At 41.9% G+C, this 26,963-nt stretch overlaps 1 pseudogene; it reads left to right on the top strand.

Annotated features, from left to right (window-relative positions):
• The first annotated feature begins 790 nt into the window (after positions 1-790).
• LOC112627093 overlaps positions 791-26,963 on the top strand; it is a 34,432-nt pseudogene continuing 8,259 nt past the window's right edge.

Here is a 26,963-nt window from a genome sequence, read left to right as displayed (position 1 = left end):
AGCAAGTACTGTTAGAATTTATCTCCAGCAGACCTATACCATAAGAAATTCTAAGGAAGTTTTTCAGGCTTAAGGGAAAATTCAGGCCAGATGAAAAACCACACATATAGGATGAAATGAAGACTGTTAGGAATGGTAAACATGTAAGTTAACATTAAAATTATTATTTTTCTTTTCTTAAATTATTTAAAATTCATTTAATAATTTTAAAGCAAAAATAATGACAGCTTATTGTGGGATTTATAATATATGTAGAAGGAAGCTATATAATAGTAAAGAAGAGAAGAGGGAGTATGAATGTAACTAAGATAAGATTCTTACCTTATATGTGAAGTGGAATAATACCAATTTTAAGAGTGTGGGCCGGGCACGGTGGCTCATGACTGTAATCCCAGAACTTTGGGAGGCCGAGGCAGGAGGATGACCTGAGGTCAGGAGTTCAAGACCAGCCTGGCCAACATCGTGAAACCCCATCTCTACAAAAATACAAAAATTAGCCAGGCCTGATGGCAGGTGCCTGTAATCCCAGCTACTCAAGAGGCTGAGGCGGGAGAATCGCTTGAACCCAGGAGATGGAGGTTGCAGTGAGCCGAGATCACACCACTGCACTCCAACCTGGTGACAGAGCGAGACTCCATCTAAAGAAAAAAAAGAGTGTTATAAGTTATGGATGTAATTCCTAGAGCCATCATTTAAAAAATATACAGTGGTGGCAGTTCCGGTTAGGAGGTTGAGTTTGTTTATGTTGCTTACAGATTTAGCTGCTGCTTTCCCCAGCTCCAGCTCCAAGATGAGAAAATCCTTCACCAACTTCATGTGCAAGAAGGACTTTCATCCTGCCTCCAAATCCAACATCAAAAAACTATGGATGGCAAAACAGAAAATATATGATAAGAAGAAACAAGAAGAATTAATGCAGCAATTTCTTATAGAACAAGAATCATATGGTAATAGATTGCTTATGGGAGATGAGCATGTAAAGAATGGCCTTAATTTCATGTATGAAGCCCCATCAGGAGCTAAAAAAGAAAACAAAGAGAAAGAAGAAACAGAAGGAGAGACTGAATACAAATTTAAATGACAGAAAGGAGCCACACGAGAAAAATATGCCAAGGATGACATGAACATCAGAGATCAGCCCTTGGGTATTCAGGTTCGAAATGTGTAGTGCATTAAATGTCACCGATGGGGTCATGTCAACACAGATCAAGAATGTCCTTTGTTTGGTCTTTCTGAAATCAATGCAAGTTCCGTTCTTGCTGATGGTTCAGGGCCATCGATGCATCCCTTGGAGCTAATAGCGAAGATGAGAAACAGTGGGTTTGCACTGAAAGGAAATATACTGGGGAGAAACTTGACGGCAAATGATCGATCCATCACAAGAGTATGTTGCAAGTGAGGGTGAAGAAGATCCAGAAGCTGAATGCTTAAAGTCACTAACAACTAAACAAAAACAGAAACTTCTTAGGAAATTAGATCGACTGGAGAAGAAAAAAAAAGAAAAAAGAAAGTTTCAGAAGAGCAGAAGTAAACACAAAAAACATAAATCCTTTTCCTCTTTCTCGTCTTCCTCCTCCTCCTCCTCTTCCTCTACTAAGACTTCAGAAAGCAGTAGTGAGAGTGAGAGTGACAATAAAGAAAAAAAATAGGAAGAAAAGAAAAGCAAGCATTCAGGGCATATCACACAGTGATTCTGAAGAGAAGGACCTGTGTAAGAAGAGAAAACTTCATGAAGAACTTTCTGGCAGTCACCATAACCAGGAAAAAGCCAAGGAGAAGCTCAGGTTCTTAAAACACGAGAGTTCTAGGGAGAATAGCAAATGGAGCCATTCCGATTCTGACAAAAAGTCCGCAAACCATAATTATAGCCCAGAGAAGAGAGGCTCTGAAAGAAATGAGGGGAGGTCAAGACCAGCCTGGCCAATGTGGATGGCAGAACAGCCTGTAATCCCAGCACTTTGGGAGGCCGAGGCGGGCGGATCACGAGGTCAGGAGATCGAGACCATCCTGGCTAACACAGTGAAACCCCGTCTCTAGTAAAAATACAAAACATTAGCTGGGTGTGGTGGCGGGTGCCTGTAGTCCCAGCTACTCGGGAGACCGAGGTAGGAGAATGGCGGGAACACAGGAGGCAGAGCTTGCAGTGAGCCAAGATCATGCCACTGCACTCCAGCCTGGGGGACAGAGTGAGACTTCGTCTCAATAAAAAACAAAAAACAAAAAACAAACAAAAAAAGACTAATTTTAATTACTCACTCTGTAAACTGTCGATTCAAGTACAAAACTACATGAGTACCGTAAGAATGAATTTTGCAAATATTTATAAGTAAGCTACTTTGGGGCTGTAAAAATATCTTCTGTTGGTAACTGTTTCTTGTACCCTATACCAGATAAAAACCACGTATAACTCTGTGACATTTTCTTTGTTCTGAAACATCATTAAAAGAATGACAATAAAAATATATATACATACATGTATATACCTAGTGTCATATAGCTAAAAAGTCATTAGAGTAAACTAGATGGGGTTCTAAAAAAGTACTTAATTAGACCAAGAAAGCGGGAAAAAGAGAACAAAGAACAGAGGGACAAAATGGAAACTGACAACATAGTAGACTTAAGACTTAACCCCAAACTTTTGCTTTGAGAGGGAGTCTCACTTTATTGCCCAGGCTGGAATGCAGTGGTGTGGTATCAGCTCGCTGCAACCTCTGTCTCCTGGGATCAAGCGGTTTTTCTGTCTCAGCCTCCCGAGTAGCTGAGATTCAGGTGCACGCCACCATACCTGGGTAATTTTTGTATTTTTAGTAGAGACAGGGTTACGCCATGTTGGCCAGGCTGGTCTTGAACTCCTGACCTCAAGTGATCCACCCACTTCGGCCTTCCAAACTGCTGGGAACGAGCATGAGCCACCATGCCTGGCCAACCCCAAACTTATTAACAGTTACATTAAATGTACGGTAAGAGGCGGAGATTTTCAAAGTGAATAAAAAGAGGCAAGGCTCAAACTATATGCCATTTATAAGATAATCACTTTATAAATATGGAGACAGGTTGAACATAAAAGGATGAAACACAATATGTCACACAAACTATGTCATAAGGAAACTAGTATGACTATATTAATATCAGATAAATTAGATTTCAACACAAAAAGTATTACCAAAAATAGTCATTTTATAGATAGAAAGTTAAAATCATGATGATATAATAATTCTCAAGGTGTACACAACTAGTAGTAAAGCTTTAAAATGCATAAAACAAAAAGGGACAGAATCAAAGTGAGAAATAAGAGAAATCCACAAATATGTAGGTGATGTTAATATTCCCTTTTTCGTAATTGATAGAATAAGCAGACAAATCAATCAGTAAGGAAATAGAATATTTGAATACATGATCAAACAAATTGATATTTATAGAATACTATACCCAATAACTGCTGAATGTACATTTTTTTTGAAGAGCACATTAAATGTTTACTAAGATAGACTATTTGCTGAGCCGTGAAGCAAATCTCAATACGTGTCAAAGTACTGACTGAAACCTCACAAAATATGTCCTCTGATCACAACAAAATTAAATTTCTTGAGAGCAATTAAATATATGGAAAATTTCCAAAAATCAAAAATTAAGCAACATACTTCTAAATAACTTATGCTCAAGAAAGAAATCATAAGGGAAATTAGAAAACAGTGTGAACTAAACGATAAGGAAAAACAACATATTGAAATTTGTGGGATGCAGTTAAAGTTCTTAGAGGGATATTTATAGCTTAATCGTTATTTACTTCTAGCTTTAATTGCTTGCGTTAGAAAAGAAGAAAGATTTAAAATCAATTATCTAAGCTTCCAACTTAAGAAACTAGAAAAAGAAGAGCAAATTAGATATAAAGTTTGTAGATGATAGAAGACAAAGAGCAGAAATCGATGAAATAGAAAATGTATAAACATGCTTGTATCAAAATATCTCATATACACCATAAATATATACACCATGTATCCACAAAAATTAAAAAAGAAAATGCACAGACACTAGGAGAAAATCAAGAGAACCAAAAGTTATTTTTAAAAGATTAATAAAATTGAGTACTTAGGCTAAACTGATAGAGAAAAAAAACACACAAATTACCAACATCAGGGATGACAGACGAGGTATCCCTAGAGATCCTATAGATACTAAAATAATTAAAAAGGGACAGACCACTTTATACCACAAATTCAACTACTTAAATAAAATAGACAAACTCATGTTACCAAACCTGTATAAGAGGAAATAGAAAATTTTAATAACCCTATGTCTACTAGAGAGATCGAAATTTTAATTTTAAACTTTTCCATAAGGAAAATTCTAGGCACAGATGGCATTACTGGTGAATTATATCAAATATTGAAATAAGAAATAAGGCCAGGTGCAGTGGCTTATGCCTATAATCTCAGCACTTCAGGAGGCTGAGGTGAGAGGACCACTTAAGGCCAGGAGTTCGAGACAAGTCTGGGCAACATGGTGAAACTCCCTCTCTATTAAAAATACATAAAAATTAGCCAGGCATAGTGGCATGTGTCTAGTCCCAGCTACTCAGCTGACTGAAGCGGGTGGATCACTTGAGCCTGGGAAGTCGAGGCTACAGTGAGCTGAGATTGCACCACTGTACTCCAGCCTAGGTGACAGAGTGGGACTGTGTCTCAAAATAAATAAATAAGAAATAATATTGTTCATATATACATCCTTTCAGGGAGTGAAGGACAGTAGAACACTTTCAAAGTTGCTTTATGATCCAGCATAATCCTGATACCAAAAATGACAAGAATATAACAAGGGAAGGAAAAAGACAATAGACTAAGATTTCTTGTGAGACACAAAAATCCTTACCCAAAAATTGACAAGCCAAAATCAGCATTGTGTTAAAAAGATAATATATCATATTTTTGCAATTGCAAATTTTGCTGCTATAAATGTGTGTGTGCAAGTGTCTTTTTCACATAATGACTTATTTTCCTCTGGGTATCTACCAGGAGTGGGATTGCTGGATCAAATGGTAGCTCTAAATTTGTTCTTTAATGAAACTCCATACTGTTTTCCATAGTGGTTGTACTAGTTTACATTCCAACCAGCAGTGTAAAAGTGTTCCGTTTTTACCACATCTACACCAGCATCTATTATTCTTTCTTTTAAAATTATGGCCATTCTTGCAGGAGTAAGGTGGTAGCGCATTGTAGTTTTGATTTGCGTTTCCCTGATAACTAGCGATGTTGAGCATTTTTTCGCGTGTTTCTTGGCCATTTGTATATCTTCTTTTGATAATTGTCTATTCATGTCCTTAACCCATGTTTTGATGGGATTGTTTGCTTTTTTCTTGCTGATTTGTTTGAGTTCCTTGTAGATTCTGGATATTAGTCCTTTGTTGGGTGCACAGTTGGCAGAGATTTTCTCCCACTCTGTGGGTTGTCTGCTTACCCTGATGATTATTTCTTCTGTTGTGCAGAAGCTTTTTAGTTTAATTAGGTCCCATCTATTTATCTTTGTTTTTGTTGCATTTGCTTTTGGGTTACTGGTCATGAAGTCTTTGCCTAAGCCAATGTCTAGAAGGTTTTTCCAATGTTATCTTCTAACATTTTTATGGTTTCAGGTATTAAAGTCTGTGACCCATCTTGAGTTGATTTTTGTATAAGATGAGAGATGAGGATCCAGTTTCATTCTTCTACATGTGGCTTGCCAATTATCCCAACACCATTTCTTGTTTAGGGTGTCTTTTCCCCACTTTGTGTTTTTGTTGTTACCCATTATATTAGTCCATTTTTACGCTGGTGATAAAGACATACCTGAGACTGGGTAATTTATTTATTTATTTTTTAAAAAAGAGGTTTAATGGAATCACAGTTCCAAGTGGTTGGGGAGACCTCACAATCATGGCAGAAGGTGAAAGTCACGTCTCACATGGCAGCAGGCGAGACAGAGTGAGAGGCAAGAGAAAAGGAAAACCCCTTATAAAACCATCAGATCTTGTGAGACTTATTCACTACCACAAGAACAGTATAGGGGAAACTGCCCTCATGATTCAATTATCTCCCACCAGGGCCCTCCCATAACATGTGGGAATTCTGGGAGCTACAATTCAAGATGAGATTTGGGTGGGGACACAGACAAACCATATCACCCATCAACCAACAAGTGGATAAAGAAAATGTATATATATATACACCATGGAATAATACTCAGCTATAAAAAGGAATGAAATAATGGCATTTGCAGCAACCTGGATGGAACTGGAGACCATTATTCTAAGTGAAGTAACTCAGGAATGGAAAACCAAATATTGTTCAGTTAAGCTATGAGGACACAAAGGCATAAGAAGGATACAATGGACTTTGGGGACTCAAGGGGAAAGGTAGGACAGGGGTGAAGGATAAAAGACTGCACATTGGATACAGTGTACACTGCTTGGGTGATGGGTACACCAAAATCTCAGAAATCACCACTAAAGAGCTTATCCATGTAACCAAACACCATCTGCTCCCCCAAAACCTATTGAAATAAAAAATAAAATGAAATAAAATAAAATTTCTCAGCCCCCCACCCCACCAAAAAAGGATCATACATCAAAACTGAATGGGATGCATCTCAGGGCTAAAAGTTTGGTTCAACATTTAAAAGGTAATAAATATAATTCATCACATTAATAGAATAAAGGAGGAAAAATCATAGGATTATCTCAATAGATAAAGAAAATGTGTTTAGCAAAATTCAACATCTAATCATGATTTTTTAAAACAATAACAATTTTCAATGGAAGGGAACATCTCAGTCTGATACAGGCATCTGTAAGAAGCCTACAGCTAACATAATAATAAATATCAAAAAGCTGAATGCTGGCCGGCATAATGACTCATGCCTGTAATGCCAGCTCTTTGGGAGGCCAAGACAAGAGGATCACTTAGACCAAGGATTCAATACCAGCCTGAGCAACATGGCAAAACCCTGTCTCTACAAAAGAAAAATTTAAAAATCAGCTGGGTGTGGTGGTGCATGCCTGTAGTCCCAGCTACCTGGATGGCTGAGGTGGGAGGATCACTTGAGCCCATCAGTTTGAGACTGCTGCAGTGAGCTCTCATTGTGTTACTACACCTCAGCGTGGATGACAGAGTAAGGCTCTATCTCAAAACAAAAACAAAAGCCAAAACCCTAAATACTTTCTCCTCAAAATTAAGAACAAAGTCAAGATGTTCCCTTTCGCTTGTATTCAACATACTAGTGGTAATTCTAGCCATTGAAACAAGACGAGAAAAATGAATAAAAGGCATAAAGGGCCAGGCTCAGTTGCTCACACCTATTATCTCAGCGCTGTGGGAGACTGAGGTGGGAGGATTGCTTGAGCCCAGGAGTTGCAGACGAGACTGGGAAACATGGTGAGACTCTGTCTCTACAAAAAGTTAGCCAAGAATGGTTGTACATGCCTGTAATTCCAGCTACTTGGGAGGATAAGGTGGGGAATGGCTTGAGTCCAGGAGTTCAAGGCTGCAGTGAGCCGTGTTTGCACCACTGCACCACTGCACTCCAGCCTGGTGACAGACAGAGACTCTGTCAAAAAAAAAAAAAAAAAAGCTTAGAAAAGAAGTAAAATTATCTTTATTCATTAATTATATGCTTATGTGTGAAAAATCTTACAAAATCTACAAAAGAAATTGCCAAACTCAGAACATAGGGTCAACATTTTGAAAAAATCAATTTTATCTATACGGTAGCACAAGTAATTTAAAAATTAAATATAAAACAATATCATTAACAATAGCTCTGAGATCCATAAAGTTCTTAGGAATACATTTATCAAAAGATGTGTAGGACCTCAGATAAAACCACAAAGATGGGGAGAAACCAGAGCAGAAAAGCTGAAAATTCTAAAAATCAGAGCGCCTCTTCTCCTCCAAAGGAACGCAGCTCCTTGACAGCAACAGAACAAAGCTGGATGGAGAATGACTTTGACGGGTTGAGAGAAGAAAACTTCAGACAATCGGTAATAACAAACTTCTCTGAGCTAAAGGAGAATGTTCGAACCCATTGCAAAGAAGCTAAAAACCTTGAAAAAAGATTAGACGAATTGCTGACTAGAATGAACAGTGTAGAGAAGATGTTAAATGACCTGATGGAGCTGAAAACCATGGCACGGGAACTACGTGACACATGCACAAGCTTCAGTAGCCAATTTGATCAAGTGGAAGAAAGGGTATCAGAGATTGAAGATCAAATTAATGAAATGAAGCAAGAAGAGAAGTTTAGAGAAAAAAGAGTAAAAAGAAACAAACAAAGCCTCCAAGAAATATGGGACTATGAGAAAAGACCAAATCTACATCTGATTGGTGTACCTGAAAATCATGGGGAGAGTGGAGCCAAGCTGGAAAACCCTCTGCAGGATATTATCCAGGAGAACTTCCCCAACTTAGCAAGGCAGGCCAACATTCAAATTCAGGAAATACAGAGAATGACACAAACATACTCCTTGAGAAGAGCAACTCCAAGACACGTAATTGTCAGATTCACCAGAGTTGAAATGAAAGAAAAAATGTTAAGGGCAGCCAGAGAGAAAGGTCGGGTTACCCACAAAGGGAAGCCCATCAAACTAACAGCGGATCTCTCGGAAGAAACTCTACAAGCCAGAAGAGAGTGGAGTCCAATATTCAACATTCTTAAAGAAAGAAATTTTCAACCCAGAATTTCATATCCAGCCAAACTAAGCTTCATAAATGAAGGAGAAATAAAATCCTTTACAGACAAACAAATGCTGAGATATTTTGTCACCACCAGGCCTGCCTTACAAGAGCTCCCAAAGGAAGCACTAAACATGGAAAGAAACAACCGGTACCAGCCACTGCAAAAACATGCCAAATTGTAAAGACCACCGATGCTAGGAAGAAACTGCATCAACTATCGAGCAAAATAACCAGCTAGCATCATAATGACAGCATCAAATTCACACATAACAATATTAACCTTAAATGTAAATGGGCTAATTGTTCCAATTAAAAGACACAGACTGGCAAATTGGATAAAGAGTCAAGACCCATCAGTGTGCTGTATTCAGGAGACCCATCTCATGTGCAGAGACACACATAGGCTCAAAATAAAGGGATGGAGGAAGAGCTACCAAGCAATGGAAAACAAAAAAAAAAAAGCAGGGGTTGCAATGCTAGTCTCTGATAAAACAGACTTTAAACCATCAAAGATCAAAAGAGACAAAGAAGGCCATTATATAATGGTAAAGGGATCAATTCAACAAGAAGAGCTAACTATCCTAAATATATATACACCCAATACAGGAGCACCCAGATTCATAAAGCGAGCCCTTAGAGACCTACAAAGAGACTTAGACTCCCACACAATAATAATGGGAGAATTTAACACCCCACTGTCAACATTAGACAGATCAACGAGACAGAAAGTTGACAAGGATATCCAGGAATTGAACTCAGCTCTGCACCAAGCGGACCTAATAGATATCTACAGAACTCTCCACCCCAAATCAACAGAATATGTATGAATTTCAACAAAAGGTACCAAAGGGGGAAAGAAAAGACTTTTCAACAAAGTGTCTGCAACAACTAGATATCGGTATGGAAAAAAATTCCATCTCAACCCCTACTTTACAATGTACTGAAAAATTAATTTCAGGTGGATCAAATATCTAAATGCACAAGCAAAAACTGTAAAGTCCCCAGAAATAAACACTAGAGAATATTTTCACAACCTTGGGGGTGAATATATTTCTTGGAGAGGTCTTAATAGGCAAAATCTATGAAAATTTAATACTGATAAATTTTCAAGAGAGTGAGGAGACAATCACAAACTTGGAGAAAATATTTGCAAAAGACATATCTGATAAAGAACTATTATACAAAATATAGAAAAAACTCTTAAAACTCAGCAATAAGTAAATGATCAACCCAATTAAAAAATGGGCAAAAGACCTGAACAGACACCTCACCAAAGAAGATGGCCGATAAGCATATGAAAAGATGCTCAATATCATATGTCATTAGAAAATTGCAAATTAAGACAACAATGAGACAGCATCACACACTTTTACAAATGTCTCAAATCCAAAATATAATACCAACAACACTTAATGCTGGCAAGGCTATAGAACAGCAAGAACTCTCATTCATTGCTAGTGGAAATGATAAATGGTATAGGCACTTTGGAAGACAGTTTGGCAGTTTTTTTACAAAATTAAACATACTGTTATCATACTATCCAGCAATTGTGCTCCTTGGTATTTACCCAAATGAGTTGAAAACTTTTGTCCACATAAAAACCTGCACACAGATATTTATAACAATAGCTCTGGCTGGGCATGGTGGCTCACACCTATAATCCCAGCACTTTGAGAGGCTGAGGTGGGCAGATCACTTGAGGTCAGGAGTTTGAGACCAGCCTGACCAACATGGTGAAACACTGTCTCTACTAAAAATACAAAAATTAGCTAGCTGTGGTGGTGCGTGCCTGTAATCCCAGCTACTTGGGAGGCTGAGGCACGAGAATCACTTGAACCTGGGAGGCGGAGGTTGCAGTGAGCCGAGATCACGCTGCTGCACTCCAGCCTGGGTGACAGAGCAAGACTCCATCGAAACAAAACAAAATAAAACAAAATAAAACAAAACACAATAGCTCTAAGATCCATAAAGTGCAGCTTTATTCACCATTGCCAAAACTTGGAAGCAATCAAGATGTCCATCAATAGGTAAATGGGTAAATAAACTGTGATACATTCCAACAATGGAATATCATTCAGTGCTGAAAAGAAATGAGCTATCAAACCCTAAAAAAGGCATAAGGAAGCTTTAAGTGCATGTTTCTGTGTGAAATAAGTTAACCTGAAAAGCTACATAACTATATGATTCCAACTATATGACATTCTGGAAAAGACAAAACTATGAAGACAGTAAAAAGATCAGTGGTTGCTACAGGTTGCGGGGAAGGAAGGATAAATAGGCAGAGCCCAGATTAATTTTTGGGCAGTGAAACTACTCTGTATGATACTATAATGGTGAATACATGTTATTTTTCATTTGTCAAAACCCATAGAGTATACAACACCTAATGCAACTATAAGCGAGCCCTAATGCAAACTATGGACTTTGGGCGACAATGGTATGTCAGTGTAAGTTCCTCGATTGTCATGGAAGTTCCACTGTGGTGTAGGATGCTGGTAGTGGGAGAGGCTGTGTTTTTATGTGGGCAGGAGGTACATGAGAACCCTCTGCACCTTCTATTTGATTTTGCTGTGAACCTAAAATTCCTCTAAATGAAGCCTATTTTAAAAATTCATAAATTTGACTTTATCAAAAATATAAATGTCTGCTCATCGAGAGATCATTTAAGTTTGGGCATGGTGGCTTACGTCTGTAATCCAGCACTTTGGGAGGCCGAGGCAGGCGGATCGCTTGAGGTCAGGACTTCGAGACCCACCCGGCCAACATGGTGAAACCTGGTCTCTACTAAAAATACAAAAATTAGCTGGGTGTGGTGGTGCACGCCTGTAATCCCAACTACTAGGGAGGCTGAGGTGGGAGGATTATTTGAACTCAGGAGGTGGAGGTTGCAGTGAGTCAAGATCACACCACTGCACTCCAGCCTGGATGACAGAGTGAGATCTTGTCTCAAAAAAAAAAAAAAAAAAAAAAGAGAGAGATCATTTAAAAATGAAAAGATGAGCCACAAAATAGGAGAAAGTATTGTGTAATACACATATTTGACAAAGGGCTTGCATCCAGAATGTATAAAAACTCCTACAACTCAACAATAAAAGACTATCAAATTTAAAACAAAACGTGTAAAAATTTGAAGAGATACTCTGCAAAGGAGATCTAGAAATGGCCAATAAGTGCTTGAAAAGATGTTTAACATCAGTAGACTTAAGGGAAAATCAATATTAAAGCCACTATGAGGTACTCATTACATACCAGAATGGCTAAAATTTAAAACGTGGAAAATATTAAGTGTTGGTGAAGAAGCGGAGCACTTGAAAGTCTCTTGTATTTCTGCTTTGAGTGTGAAAAGGTAAGAATACTTTGGAAAACACTTTGACAGTTTCTTTTGAAGGTAAAATGCTTACCAGCTGGGAGCAGTGGCTCATGCCTATATTACCAGCACTTTGTGAGGCCAAGTTGGGAAGATCACTTGAGGCCAGGAGTTCAAGATCAGCCTAGACAACATAGCAAGACCCTGTCCCTACAAAACAAACACAGACAAACAAACAAAATTAGCTGGGCATGGCAGTATGCACCTGTAGTCCCAGCTACTTGGGAAGCTGAGGCAGGAGGATTGTTTGAGCCCAGAAGGTTGAGGCTGCATTGAGCCATGATTGTGCCACTGTACTCCAGCCTGGGCAACAGAGGGAGACCCCATTCTCAAAAACAAAACAAAACAGACGGGCGTGGTGGCTCACACCTGTAATCCCAGCACTTTGGGAGGCCGAGGCAGGTGGATCATGAGGTCAGGAGTTCGAGACCAGCCTGGCCAATATGGTGAAACCCCATCTCTACTAAAAAAAAATACAAACAAAACAAAATAAAACAAAAAACAAATAAAATATACCTACCTATCCTATGATCCAAAAATTTCATTCTTAGGAGTGAAAATGAATACACACACACACATACACACACTGCATACTCACACACACCACACACACACATGGCTTGTATATAAATGTTTATAGTAGCTTTATTCGTAAAAGTCAAAAGCTAGAAACAGTCCTAATGTCTATGGTTAGATAAGTGGATACAAAATTTCTTATTATATACTATTCAACAATTAAAATAATGAATTACTGATATACGCAATAACACAAATGAATCTGAAAAACACATTGAATGAAAGAAACCAGTCACGAAAGTATATGTAAGATTCTATTTATATGAAATTCTAAAATGTGAAAAAACAACTTATGGTGATGAAAATTAGAGCAGTATTTGCCTTTTGTGGGGGATTAACTGGGAAGCGGCAAGTGGGAACTTTCTGGAGTGGTGAAAATGTTGTATATCTTTACTGTGGTAGTGGTTACATGAGTGTAGATGCTTGTCCAAACTCATCCAACTATATACTTAACACTCTACCTATCCTTTTGTATTTAAATTATAACTCAATAAAAACAATGTAAAGTTAAAAACACTCAATGTAAGAAAAAACAATATGAATATACCAAAATTGATAATTTCATCAACAAAGAATAATGCAGATATAGCAAACAGATGACAGATGAAAGGAAGATAATTTGCTTTATCAGAAGCTAACAAGAATAGAAAGGAACTCTTGAGAATTAACAAGAAAATGAACCTGAATTAAAAAATTGGCCAACGGGATGAGTTAGTAGTTTACAGTTCTTAGTCAAATTAGGTATGTGCATACATATTATCTGACCACTCATTCTTAGTCACAGATTCTGTTTTGCTTGTATTTTTAATTTTAAATTTGTATTTTTAAAAAATAATCTCAGCTTTTACTTTAGATTCGGGGGTACATGTGCAGATTTGTATATTGTGTGATGCTGAGGTTTGGGATATGACTGATCTCATCACCCAGGTAGTGAGCATAGTACCCAATAGGTTTTCTTTGTGCTTCTCCCTCCCACCCCACTCTGTGTCTATTGCTGCCATCTTTATGTCCATGAGTACCCAAAGTTTAGCTCCCATTTATAAGTGAGAACATGCAGTGTTTGGTTTTCTGTTCCTGCATTAATTTGTGTAGGATTGTGGCTTCCAGCTACATCCATGTCGCTGCAAAGGACGTGATTCCATTCTTTTTTATGGCTGTGTAGCATTCCGTCCTGTATATGTACTACATCTTCTTTAGCCAATCCGTTGGTTAATTCCATGTCTTTGCTATTGTGGATAGTGCTGTGATGAACATACGAGTGCATGTATCTTATTGGTAGAATGATTCATTTTCTTTTGGATATATACCCAGTAATGGGATTGCTGGGTCAAACGGTAGTTCCAAGTTCTTTGAGAAATCTCCAAACGGTTTTCCACAGGGCATAAGCGTTCGCTTTTCTCCGCAGCCTCACCAGCATCTGTTGTTTTTCTCCAGTCATATATTCTAATGAAGTTTTCACACAGGTTCATAAAGGACATGTACGGTTATTTCCAAGGCAGTTTTGTTTGTGGGGCCGAGTTGGGGCAATCTGGAGTCCATCAGTTAAGGAGCAGATGGTCAAGCGTGCTGGAGGCACAACATGTTGTACCAACCACAGTTAGAAAAGAGAGATTCGTACACAGTGCAACACACATGGGTGTTTAGAACATCATTCTGAGTGAAAAAACAAACAAATAAAAGCAAAACAATACAATCTGCAATACACTTTCAGGTCAATAAAAGATCATATGAAAGACAAAACAACATTCCATTTTGTCAAGGATATATACCCCCAAAATCTCTAAAATGGACTAAAATGGTTGTCTTGGATGGACAGAGAATGGCAAGGGAAATGAGGGTAAAGGAGAAGGAATCAACATAGTAAGAGCCAGACTTTGTGCAGACCAGTGGTGACCGTGTGTCATAAACTCAGGAATTAGATCAACTGCACCTGAGCACATGCCCACTCTCTCCCTCCCACTCTCTCTCTCTCTCTGTCATACAGACACACACACACAGACACACACACACACAGACACAGAGTTTATTGAGGACATACTATATTCCAGGTATTGTGTGTCACACAAATTAGCTCATCTAGTTTTTTTTTTTTTTTTTTTTTTTGAGAAGGAGTCTCGCTCTGTCACCCAGGCTGGAGTGCAGTGGCCGGATCTCAGCTCATTGCAAGCTCTGCCTCCTGGGTTTATGCCATTCTCCTGCCTCAGCCTCCCGAGTAGCTGGGACTACAGGTGCCCACCACCTCGCCTGGCTAGTTTTTTTTTTTTTTTGTATTTTTTTTAGTAGAGACGGGGTTTCACCGGGTTAGCCAGGATGGTCTCGATCTCCTGACCTCGTGATCCGCCTGTCTCCGCCTCCCAAAGTGCTGGGATTACAGGCTTGAGCCACCGCGTCCGGCCGCTCATCTAGTTTTCTGATAAAGAGGAACTGTTATCATCACACCTCCCCCCATTTTAGAGATGGGGAAACTGAGGCATGGAGAGGACAGGTAAAGTTCTGAAGGTCACGTAGCTAGTCACTTGCAGAACCAAGATTCAAACCAGGCAAGTCTGAATCCTGCACTGTTCCTGCTCACTATGTCTCCAGAGGAACTCCATGTGGCCCAAGGCCCAGGGCTGTTGACCAAGTCACATGAAGGCACCTATAAAAAAGGTAACCCGGAGTAAGCAGGTCTGTGCCTTCAGCCCAAATAAACATCCCACCAGCATTTCCTCAAATTCCAGCATCGCAGAGAGGGAACCAGGTGGGAGCCCATGTGGTTTTGATAGAACATCCATTCAAGCGGAGCTTAAATATTATAGCGGCACTGTTTGCACAGTTAAATTTAAGGATCTGTCAGTTTATGATGAATTTTTATTTTTAAGGGTTTCAAGTAAGCTGTAAACATTCACTCCAGACTGAAATTCCCCCCATTTAACACCTGGGAGGGACAGGACAGGAAAGCAGGGGAGGAAAGTGGGAATGAGGGGTGAGCAGGGTGGAGGGGTGTTGGGAAGAGCCTGGGCACCAGCCTGGGGAGGGATGTACAGGGACCTCTTCCAACCAATATCTCCAGGAAGGGGTATGAAGGGCTGGTGCCCCATAATGAGGGAGGCCAACAGCTTCCCCAAAGGAAGCAGGGCCATTCTCTTTGAAACTCACATTTAGTTTCCCCTTTCCCCCTTTCCAGCAAAGTGAGACAGTAATGGGCATTTAAGAATCACAACCCTGCTGGGGGCGGTGGCTCACACCTGTAATCCCAGCACTTTGGGAGGCTGAGGCAAGCTGATCACAAGGTCAGGAGTTTGAGACCAGCTTGGCCAATATGGTGAAACCCCGTCTCTACTAAAAATACAAAAATTAGCCGAGTGTGGTGGCGGACGCCTGTAGTCCCAGCTACTCGGGAGACTGAAGCAGGAGAATCGCTTGAACCCGGGAGGCGGAGGTTGTAGTGAGCCGAGATTGGGCCACTGTACTCCAGCCTGGGAGACAGAGTGAGACTCTGTCTCAAAAAAAAAAAAAAAGAATAACAACCCCTTGAGAACTGTTTGCAGGTCTATTGCTGGAGGAAGGACGGAAGTTAACAGACGGTATGCATGGTATGGTTGTAATTTTTAAAACGTTTACATATATGTGGAAAAGGGGCTGACACTGTACAGAACTTTGCATTTTTTGATATTTTTATAAGATTTTTGAATAGTAAACACACATGGCTTTTGTCATCATAAACAAGTTGTTGCTAAATAAACAAAGAATAAATTAAAATGAATAAGATGCTACCAGCGATTGCTAACATATTCCCTGCTCTTATCCTGTGTCAGGTCCCGGGCACCTCTGCTACAGGTGCTATCTCATTTAATCTTCACAACATCCTCTGCCATGGCTACTATTTTTTCATTCTTGTTTTATAATAAGGAAACTGACATTTAGGAAGTGAAATAACTTGCCTAGAGCTACACAGTTAGGAAGCTGTATTAGTCTGCTAGGGCTGCCTTATTAAAATATCACAGACTGGGTGGCTTAAACAACAGAAATTAATTTTCTCAAGAGTTCTGGAAACTGGAAGTCCAAGATCAAGGTGTTAGCAATGCTGGTTTCTCCTGAAGCCTTTCTTTTTGGTTGGTAAAAAGAAATAATAATGACTATCTTCTTGCTGAGCCCTCACATAGCATTTTCTCCATACACACACATCCCTGGTGGCTTAGTGTGTCCAAATTTCCTTTTCTTAAAAAGACATCAGTCATATTGGATTAGGATCCGCCCTAATGGCCTTATTTTAACTTAATTACCTCTTTAAGGGTAATTTTAAAATTACCTCTACCTCCAAATACAGTCACATTCTGAGATATTGGGAATTAGCGCTTCAATGCATGACTTTTGGGGAGTGGGCGGGGACACAATTCAGCCCATACCAGAAGTGGAGTTGCTAAACCATAGGGAAATCTTGTTGAAGACTTTTATTCCGTTCAACCTGTGAAGTAGCATCTCATTCTCTCACGGGGCACTTAGGGGCTCACCTCTGGAAGACCAGGAACTGAACTTGGGTTCTCTGGTCTCCTCCCCAGTGCATGGTGGCAACAGCATGGCCACCCAGGGCACCCCTCAGCCAGCGTGCCCACCTCCACTATCCACACTGGCAGAGGACTTGCTGCCTATGGTTGGAGGACGTGGATGAGGGAGCAGCTGGGAGGATGAACAGGGAATAATGACAATAGCTATTGTTTACTGACTCCTCCCCAAGTGTGCCAGCCATTCTGCCAATGTCACGTCCAATCTTCAGAGCAGTCCTATGAGGTAGGTATTACCGTTGCATCATCTGAGATTTTCTAATTGAAAATGACAGAAAAACCAACCAGGACTAATTTAAGCAAAACAAGGAATATATTCCTTGTTTTGCTTAAATTCCAGTTTTGCTTAAATTCCAGTTATTGGTGCATAATCAACCACCCCAAATGCAATGTTTAAAACAGGAAGTATTTATTCTCCAAAAATTAGCTGGGGGCGGTGGCATGAGCCTGTAGTCCCAGCTACTCAGGAGGCTGAGGCAGGTAACTCGCTTGAACCAGGAGGCAGAGTTGCAGTGAGCCGAGACTGTGCCACTTCACTCCAGCCTGGGTGACAGAGTGAGACTCCATCTCAAAACAAAAAACAAAAACAGTTAAGTATTTATTCTTGGTCATGAATCTACAGTGAGCTGGGTGGTTCTTGTGGTCTCCCTGGGCTCAGCCTCTGTGGTCAGCTCTGCTATTCTTGGCTGAGCTCTTCTGTGCATTTCCAGCTAGCCAACTGTAGGTTGGTCCAGGATGGCCTTGGCTGGGACAACTGGGTCTCCACACCTCTGACAGGCTAGCTCAGGCTTGTTCACTGGTCCAAGAGAACCAACGTAAGCGTGCAAAGCTCTTTGAAGGGCGTGCTCAGAACTGGCCCTCCATCACTTCTGCCACCTTCTATCGGCCAAAGCAAACCACGACAGCAACCCAAATTCAGGGAGGAAGGAAATAAATCCCACCTTTTGATAAGAATTGCTGTAAAGCCATATTGTAAGAAGGTGGGAGAACACAGGGAGGAGTGGAGAAATGAGGCCATTTTTGTGATTCATCTTCCACAGGGAATTTATTAGTCTGTGTATCTATCTGGAAAGTCAAAAGAATCTGGCTTCTGGTACAGCTTAATGCGGACACTCAAATAATAATGCCATCTCCTGGCATGGCTCTGCTCCATGGGTTGTTCTGTTCTCAAAAGTGCTGCCCATTCCTGAACCAATCACTGTGGGAGGGAGTGGGTAGTTTGAGGGAAGTGCTCAGTATCTTAGTCCCTGAGCCAGGGATGAGCTTACCCCCAAATCATATAGGCTGAGAGCGGCAGAGGAAGGGACCTCAACAGGAATCTAGGGATACCAAGTGGAAGGTGGAAGGCTGCTGGGCAGCACAAAGCATGGATGTCTGCTACAATTGTTACTTCTACTTTACAGAGAAGAAAACCATGGCTGGGAGAGTTAAGTGCCTTGAGCCAGGTGATTCAGTGTTGGAACAGGGCATTAATCCATGTCTGTGTCACCCTCCTTGGAGCCTGCACACTTTCCACAACTCCTGGCTGCCTCTCTATCCAGAGAGAGAAGAACATTCTTTACCCAGGCTGCTTGCTAACTCCCCTCGCCAACTATGGGTCATCTTCCTGCTCTGACCTCAGAGGGCAGCAGCCAAGATGAGGAAGGGGCTTGAAGCCACGTCACTTGGGGAACTGCTGAGGCACTGGGGCTGGATGGTTTGGAGAAGACTCAGGGGGCTGAGAGCTGCCCCAGCATCTGAGCAGCTTCCTAGGAGCCCACACAGCTGCCAACGGCAGAACTGGGAGCAAGAAAAACAAATGGACCGTAAGGACCCTCTCAGGGTGGAGGGGGTAGGAGGAGAAGGGTAACTGGGAGAAAGAAGAGGAAGGAGGGAATGAGGAGGGGAGGGACAAGCAGGGGCCCACTGGGTACCCTTGAACTTGCCCAGATGATTTCCAGGGGATCTTGTGCACCAGATCCATAAGGTCAATTGTGTGACCCGGAATTCTCAGACAGTGACTTGGCCAAGTCACAAAACTCAGAAAGGAATCGCCTCCTCCTCATCCTCCCTCCCCATTGCAGGAGGCATCTCCTAAGTTCCAACCCGAATCGCCTCCTTTGGAGCTCCAGCGACAAGAAAGCAGAGTGGTGAGACCACAGCCTTTGCCTTGGTCAGAGCAGGGTTCGAGTGTCCTTCTCTGACACTCCTCAGCTATGTAATAGGGAACAGGTTGCTTTACTTCCCTGAGTCTCTGATTCCTCATCTGAAAATGGGAATAACCCCAACCTCCCAGGGCTGTTGTAGGAACGCAGCGAGCTAACATGTGCCAAGTGCTTGCACGGAGTGCCCAGCCCAGCACATCCTGTGTATGGTACATATGCAGCCCCTCAGGCTCCTCTCCACCTCAGGCCCTGCACAGCGCCCCCCGCCGACTCAGAAATAGGTTCCAGGTGCCACAGACAGGAAACACCGGGCCCTGAGGGGCTCCTTCCCCAGGCCCCTCTCAGCCTGCCCCTCTCTGTTCCTCCCCTCGCCTCCTGGTGCCCACCGACACACAGATCTCTTTCACCTCCAACTGCAGGAACCCGGCAGCTGATTTAGGAGTGCGCTCAGGGCCCAGAATGTAAACCGTTTCTCACCAGGAATGTGTAAACAACCCATAAAGCAAAGGATTTGGGGCCTGGTCACGTGGCCCAGCTGCCCATAAAACCAAAGCATTGATCTTTGCTCTCCAGCAAGACTCTAAGCCACGGGAATGATGGAGGGGGTGCGTCTTGGAAACCTGTAATCTTCCACCATACATCTCAGGTGGCATGTTTGAAGTCCTAGGATGAGTTATTTATATTATTTTTGCAACGTGTACTGAAGGGGCATTAGCCAAAACTGCTGGCAATGAGGCTTACAGGGGCCTGGCCACTTAAAAAAATAGGGGGGACTAAGGGGTCCCCCTAGCAAGTAACTCATGAGCTGGAGTTTCTTTGGGTAGCCAGATAATCAAAGCCAGATTATCTTGCCCAGACTTCCCCAAATCCGGATCACCTTCCCAACTTCTGCGTATTGGTGTACCGCTTGATCTATTATTCACTTCATGCTTTTTATTTTAAATCTCTGCTTTTAACTTGGCTTCATTCCAAACAATACCCACAAAATCACATGTTTGCTATCTTAGTTTTATTTTTTCTCTTATAAGTGAAAATCTATTCATAATTTTAAGTAACAAATATTCACCTTGTACCACGAAAAATCATCTAGTTTACCACCAGTGAGCCATACTTTAGGAAACGCTGACCTAGTCAATCACACTCATTGTACAAGTTGGGAAACTGAGGCCCATAGAAGAAGGATCTTATCCAATGTTACTCAGCTATTGAGGGGCAGACTGGGAGCAGAAGGGATTCAGAACAGCTACCTATTTGTTAAGCATTTACTTGTGTATATTTCCTGATTCACATAACAATGAGCTAGTGTCTGTCACTCTCCCAGTTTTGCAGATGAGAGAAGTGAAGCCCAGAGAGGTTAAGTGGTTTGTCCAAAGTCACACAGCTAGTCAGTGACTGAACCAGCATTTTTTTTTTAAATAGGAAGAAGTGAAAGTTGTTTTTATGATTCATATATGACCAAGCAGGCATCTGATGACCTGTGGAATTAGAAGTACCCAGCAGACATTTGCAATGGGTAGGTACACAGGTCAGCAGATCTAAATGACAGTGATCTTCCCTTAGATTCTTTTCTACTGAGGTGAACTGCTCAAAAGACAAGGATGCCTTTAGTCCAGGCTAACCGCTGTATCCTCTATTCAATTCACACAGGAAGAAAGACCCTCCTTCCTCCCACCCCTGGGACTCAACAGTGTACATTTCCAATCTTAATACAGCAAAGCCAGGCTTCTGCACTGATGACTGAGGTACAGGGACAGGAGTGGTCCAAGGTTCCCAAAACACTGATGTTCTGTATTTTTCCAGACTTCCATACGATTTTCTGCCCCAGACTGTAGGAAATGCTGGTTAGTTTGCTGAACAGACACTCTGTTCAGCAAGTGAAGAAGCATTTTAACTTAGGTGTGCCTGACTTCAAAATCTGGTCCTTTCTGATTTAATTATTTATTTATTTATCTTTCAATAATTTTTGTTTTATACTTTATTTTTATTTATTTATTTTTAATGGAGACAGAGTCTTGCTCTACTGTGCAGGCTGGACTGCAGTGGCACGATCTCAGCTCACTGCAACTTCCACCTCCTGGGCTCAAGCAATTCTCCTGCCTCAGCCTCCTGAGTCGCTGGGATGACAGGCACAGGCCATCATGGCTGGCTAATTTTTGCATTTTTAGTAGAGACAGTGCTTCGTCATGTTGACCAGGCTGGTCTGGAACTCCTGACCTCAAGTGATCCTCCTGCCTCAGTCTCCCAAAGTGCTAGGATTACCGGTGTGAGCCACTGCACCAGGCCTGATTGATTGATTGATTGATTGATCTTTGAAATTTAGTCTCACCGTGTTGCCCAGGCTGGAGTGCTATGGCGTGATCTCGGCTCATAGCAACCTCTGCCTCCTAGGTTCAAGCAATTCTCCTGTCTCAGCCTCCCAAGCAGCTGAGACTACGGCGCACACCACCACACCTGGCTAATTTTTGTATTTTTAGTAAAGATGGGGTTTCACCATATTGGTCAGGTTGGCCTCGAACTCCTGACCTCAGGTGATTCACTCACCTCAGCCACCCAAAGTGCTGGGATTATAGGCGTGAGCCACTGTACCCAGCTGGCTTATTTATTTTTTAAAATAGAGACAGGGTCTTGCTCTGCTGCCTAGGCTGGAATGCAGTGGCACGATCATAGATCACTGCAGCTTCAAACCACTGGGCTCAAAGGATCTTCCTGTGTTGACCTCCCAAAGTGCTGGAGCTACAGGTGTAAGCCACTGAGCTGGCCCCAAAGTCTAGCTCTTAATCACCCAAGGGAAAGAGAGAGGACAGAGGAAGGAAGGAATTGGATGTATATTTATTTATTTATTTTGAGGAATAGGTAGAGGATGGAACTCAGTTTGAAAGAATGGGATTTTTTTTTAAGTGCTAGCAACTTTTACTTCCATTGCTGTATCCTTCTCAGCTTACCCACCGAGTGTCCTTGTCCCATAAAATTCTCACCATAGCCTAGAGCTGCCACAAAGAACAGTGTGTCTCACCCCCAAAGCCCTGGGCACACAAATGGACAATTCCAGGATCCTAGTGTGATGTGACAAAAGGAAGCCCTCCACCACTCACACCCTTAGTGGAACCTGCAGAGCTGTGGTTATGGACGCTGGGCTTATACTTGGGAAAGTTGGATTTGGGATCAGCCAACCTAAAATCAAATCCCAGCTCCTCTGCTCCCTAATTAAGTAAATTGGGCAAGCCACTCAACCTTGCACATCCTCAATAATGTTGTACCTTCCTCATAGGATTCTAGTGAGGGTTAAATCACTACTGCATGTAAAGTGCTTAGCACAGTGCCTGGAACACATGCTTAATATTCTCTATAAAGAGAAAAGAGAGAGGGACAGTGAGAAACAATGCCCGTTTCCCCCAGGACCTGACAGCAGATCTACAGCCACCACATGGGCAGCAGCTCAGGGCTATGGATCAAGGACATTAAGGGATGGAGGGAAAAGCATGGGTAGAAGAGCTAGTCCTAAATCCAGCTTGGAGCAGGAGGTCAGGGCCCCAGATGATGCTGGGTGCCCCTGCTCTTCTCCAACTTGATTACAATTCTCCAGCACAAAGTACTGAGAATGCAACATCTTGAAATAAAGAGAAAATATCTGCAACGATCTGGGTTATTACCTCATTCCTGGAAGAACAGGATGTTCTGTAATGCTTGACTAAATGATCCTAGTTGCTTCCAGGGTAGAAACCCAGAGTGGAACCTGGGTTTCAAGGTCCCTGAGCTCAGGTGTGACGTGGGGCTTGCGCAGATAGGGGTCCATCGACCCTGGGCAGTTTACCTGAGCCCTGGGGTACCTGCTCCCTGTGTATCCTAGGCTTTTGTTTATCCTTGTTGCCTCCCTGTGAGTAATAAAGCTTTTTTTTCTTTCTTTCTTTTTTTTTTTGAGACAGAGTCTTGCTCTGTTGCCCAGGCTGGAGTGCAGTGGCACAATCTCGGCTCACTGCAAGCTCCACCTCCCGAGTTCACGCCGTTCTCCTGCCTCAGCCTCCCGAGTAGCTGGGACTACAGGTGCCTGCCACCGCGCCCGGCTAATTTTTTGTATTTTTAGTAGAGACGGGGTTTCACCGTGTTAGCCAGGATGGTCTTGATCTCCTGACCTCGTGATCCGCCCGCCTCGGCCTCCCAAAGTGCTGGGATTACAGGCGTGAGCCACTGCGCCCGGCCAATAAAGTTGTTTTGCCTGACTTGTGGTTGTGTTCTGTCTGACCAGATGAGAACCAGGAACTTTTACACTTGGCCATAGAGGAGCCCACTTTATTGTGACAGTCACATGGCTTTGCTGAAACTCTTCTCTCAACTACCAAAGGGGGATCACCTGGGCCCAAATTTATTGATTTACCTACTTATTTTTTAGCTTTATTGAGGTATCATTGATAAAAATTATATATAGTTAAAAGTGAACAACTTGATGTTTTGATATACATGTAGATAGTGAAATGATCACCATGATCAAGCTGAGTAACATATCCATCGTCTCACATAATTACTTTTCGTGTGTGTGGTAAGAATACTTAAAACCTACCTTCTAAGAAAATTTCAAGTATCCAATACAGTACTGTTAACTCTAGTCACTGCTGTACATTAGAGCTCCAGAACTTATGCATCTTGTGTAACTGGAACTTCATACCCTTTGAACAACCTCTCCTTATTTCTCCCAGCCCCTAACTCCTGGAAAGCACCATTCTACTCTGTGCTTCTGCTAATTCAACTATTTTAGATTCCACTCATACGTGAGGTCCTGCAAGCCATATATCTCATAAGGGGCTAATATCCCAAACACATAAGGAACTCAAACTGCACAATAGCACAAAACAATAAGAACAACAACGGATAATCTGATTTAAATGTCGGGCAAAGGGCCTGAATAGACATTTTTCAAAAGAAGAACATGCGAATGGCCAAAAGCTCTATGAAAAGATGTTCAGCATCACTCATCATCAGGGAAATGCAAACCAAAACCACAGTGAGATATCATCTCCTACCTGTTAGAAAGGCCATCATTGAAAAGACAAAAGATAACAAGTGTTGGCAAGGATGTGGAGTAAAGGGAACCCTTACACTCTCTTGGTGGGAATGCAAATGGATACAGCTGTTATGGCAAACAGCATGGAGGCTTCTCAAAAAAATTAAGAATAGAACTACCATATGATCTGGCAATCCCGCTTCTGGGTATAAATGCAAAGGACTTGAAATCAGTATCACAAAGAGATGTCTGCACTCCCATGCTTACTGCAGCATTATTCACAATAGCCAAGATATGAAAACAACCTAAATGTTGTTTCCAACAACATTCATTTGTATTCAACAAATGGATGAATAAATGTAATGTGGAGAGTGTGTGTGTGCGTGTGTGCATAAAAACAGGAGATCCTACCACTTGGAACAACACAGATAAACCAAAAGGACATTACGCTAAGTGAAATAAACCGGGACCCTAAATGTATTTATTTATTTATTTATTTATTTGAGATGGAGTCTCACGCTTGCCCAGGCTGGAGTACAGTGGCACAATCTCGTCTCACCGCAACCTCCACCTTCTGTGTTCAAGCGATTTCCAAGGCCTCCCAAAATGTTAGGATTACAGGCGGGAGCCACCGTGCCCGGCCCCACATTTAAATGAATATTTTTGTGTTCATGGATTCGAGTCCTGGGCTTGTCAGGGCTCATGGTGCTGTCCAAGCTCACGGGGACCAAACTCTAATTTCACAAACTTGAGAACTCTGTGCATTCGCACACACACACAGTTTCACATGTAAGTGAGAGGCAGCTTTCTTGTGTTTAGGGTTTTGATCTTAACTCTGCCATTATGACTGAAATTACTGACCTTGGTAAATCTCAGTTTTCCTAATTGTAAAATGGACATAGTCAAATATTCTTAAAGAATTGTTTTGAAGACTATGTGAATAAAACCTATAAAGCACCTTCTACAGTGCCTGACACATGGTAAAGGCTCAACACATAAACCTAAAACACAATTCTTTGTTTCTGAGAAACAACTTCATGGCTCGATTCAGGAAACTGATGCTGGGAAATGCTTGTTGGGTTCTTGAACAGGGGGAAATAAAAATGTGAAACTTACCAAGGCCATTGCTGAAATCCACTGAATTGCTAAATAAATATCAGCTGCGATATTAGATTGGCTGTACTTCCTCATTCAACACACGTTTCTTTGAGTGCCGACCAAGTAAAAGCACGATGCTGGCTCTCGGGCACTGAGACTAAAGACCCTGGTGTGCTCAAGCTGCAACTTGCAAAAACTCCTAGTCTAGAGGGGAAGGTCACAAACAACCAAGTGTACAGCAAGAAGCATACAGGGCCCTGTTACTAGCTCTGTAAGTGTCATGAAGGTGCTCAAGAAAACATAAATAATTCTGCCCAGCGGGATCCAGTAAGCAGGAAGGCAGCCTTTGAGTTGATCCTTTAAAAATGGGAAGAATTTCCTTTTTAAAAAGACAAACTCTCCAGTCTGCACATCCAAATCCCACCCATTGGCCTGGTATGGTGGCTCATGCCTGAAATCTCGGCAATTTGGGAGGCCGAGGCGGTTGGATCACCTGAGGTCAGGAGTTTAAGACTAGCCTGGCCAACATGGGGAAACCCCGTCTCTACTAAAAAATACAAAAATTAGCCAGGCATGGTGGTGGGCGCCTGTAGTCCCAGTTACTCAGGAGGCTGAGGCAAGGAGAAGCGCTTGAACCCAGGAGGCAGAGGTTGCAGTGAGCCAAGATCGAGCCATTACACTCCAGCCTGGGTGACAGAGCGAGGCTCAGTCTCAAAAAAAATAAAAATAAAAAATAAAAAATTCTACCCATCCTTCAAAAGTCACTTCCTCCCAAAAGCCCTTCCAGGAGCACTCCTAAGTGGAAGTGTCCCTTCTCTGCTCTTTTCACATCATTTTGAAGCCCTTTATCTGCCCAGCTTGTAGGGCTCTTATCACCTACTTGTATTTCTGTGGCTCTTTTTCCTACCTGTCATTTTAATGACAACTCCCTGAGGGCCTTTCTTGCACACAGTGAGCACTAAATAGCTGAGCCAAACTGAATGGAAAGCTGTGTTCTGATGGCCAAAGGCCGGGCCTTCGGTACCTGGCATGAAGTTCCTGCCTGCACACGCTCTAGTCACAGGCTCCTCTAACAGCAGTCCAGTTCTGCAATAACAAAGGATACATGTGTACATGTGAGCTATGGCACCCAACTAACCCTGAACCTTCTCCGAAACCTCACCCTGCCCTGATTGTCTCAGCATGTGGGTCTCCAGCCTCCCCTGGCTGAACCCACCGAACACGTGGTCTGTAGGGTTACCACGAGACCACACCAGGCAGGCTCTGCCCTTCAGGTTACTTGGGAGTTAAAGTGGGTGATGGGCACATTCTTTGGTAAGCATTTTATATTCTTCACTTCATCCTCACAGCACCTCGAAATAGGTGGTATCATCTAACTCGTTTACAGATGAGGGAACCGAAGAATTCCCAGGTTACTAATGGGATTAGCATCATCTTTGATGCTTCCCTTCCTCCCACCACCCACAAAACGACCCATTCCCTGTCCTGACCATTTTATCTGTGGAGTGTTTCTCAAATCCATAATTTTCTCTCCAT

This window comes from Theropithecus gelada, chromosome 6, assembly GCF_003255815.1.
Source record: "Theropithecus gelada isolate Dixy chromosome 6, Tgel_1.0, whole genome shotgun sequence".
NCBI classification, from domain to species: Eukaryota; Metazoa; Chordata; class Mammalia; order Primates; family Cercopithecidae; genus Theropithecus; species Theropithecus gelada.
Note: the sequence above shows the minus strand (reverse complement) of the source record. Positions and strands in the feature narration are given on the sequence as shown.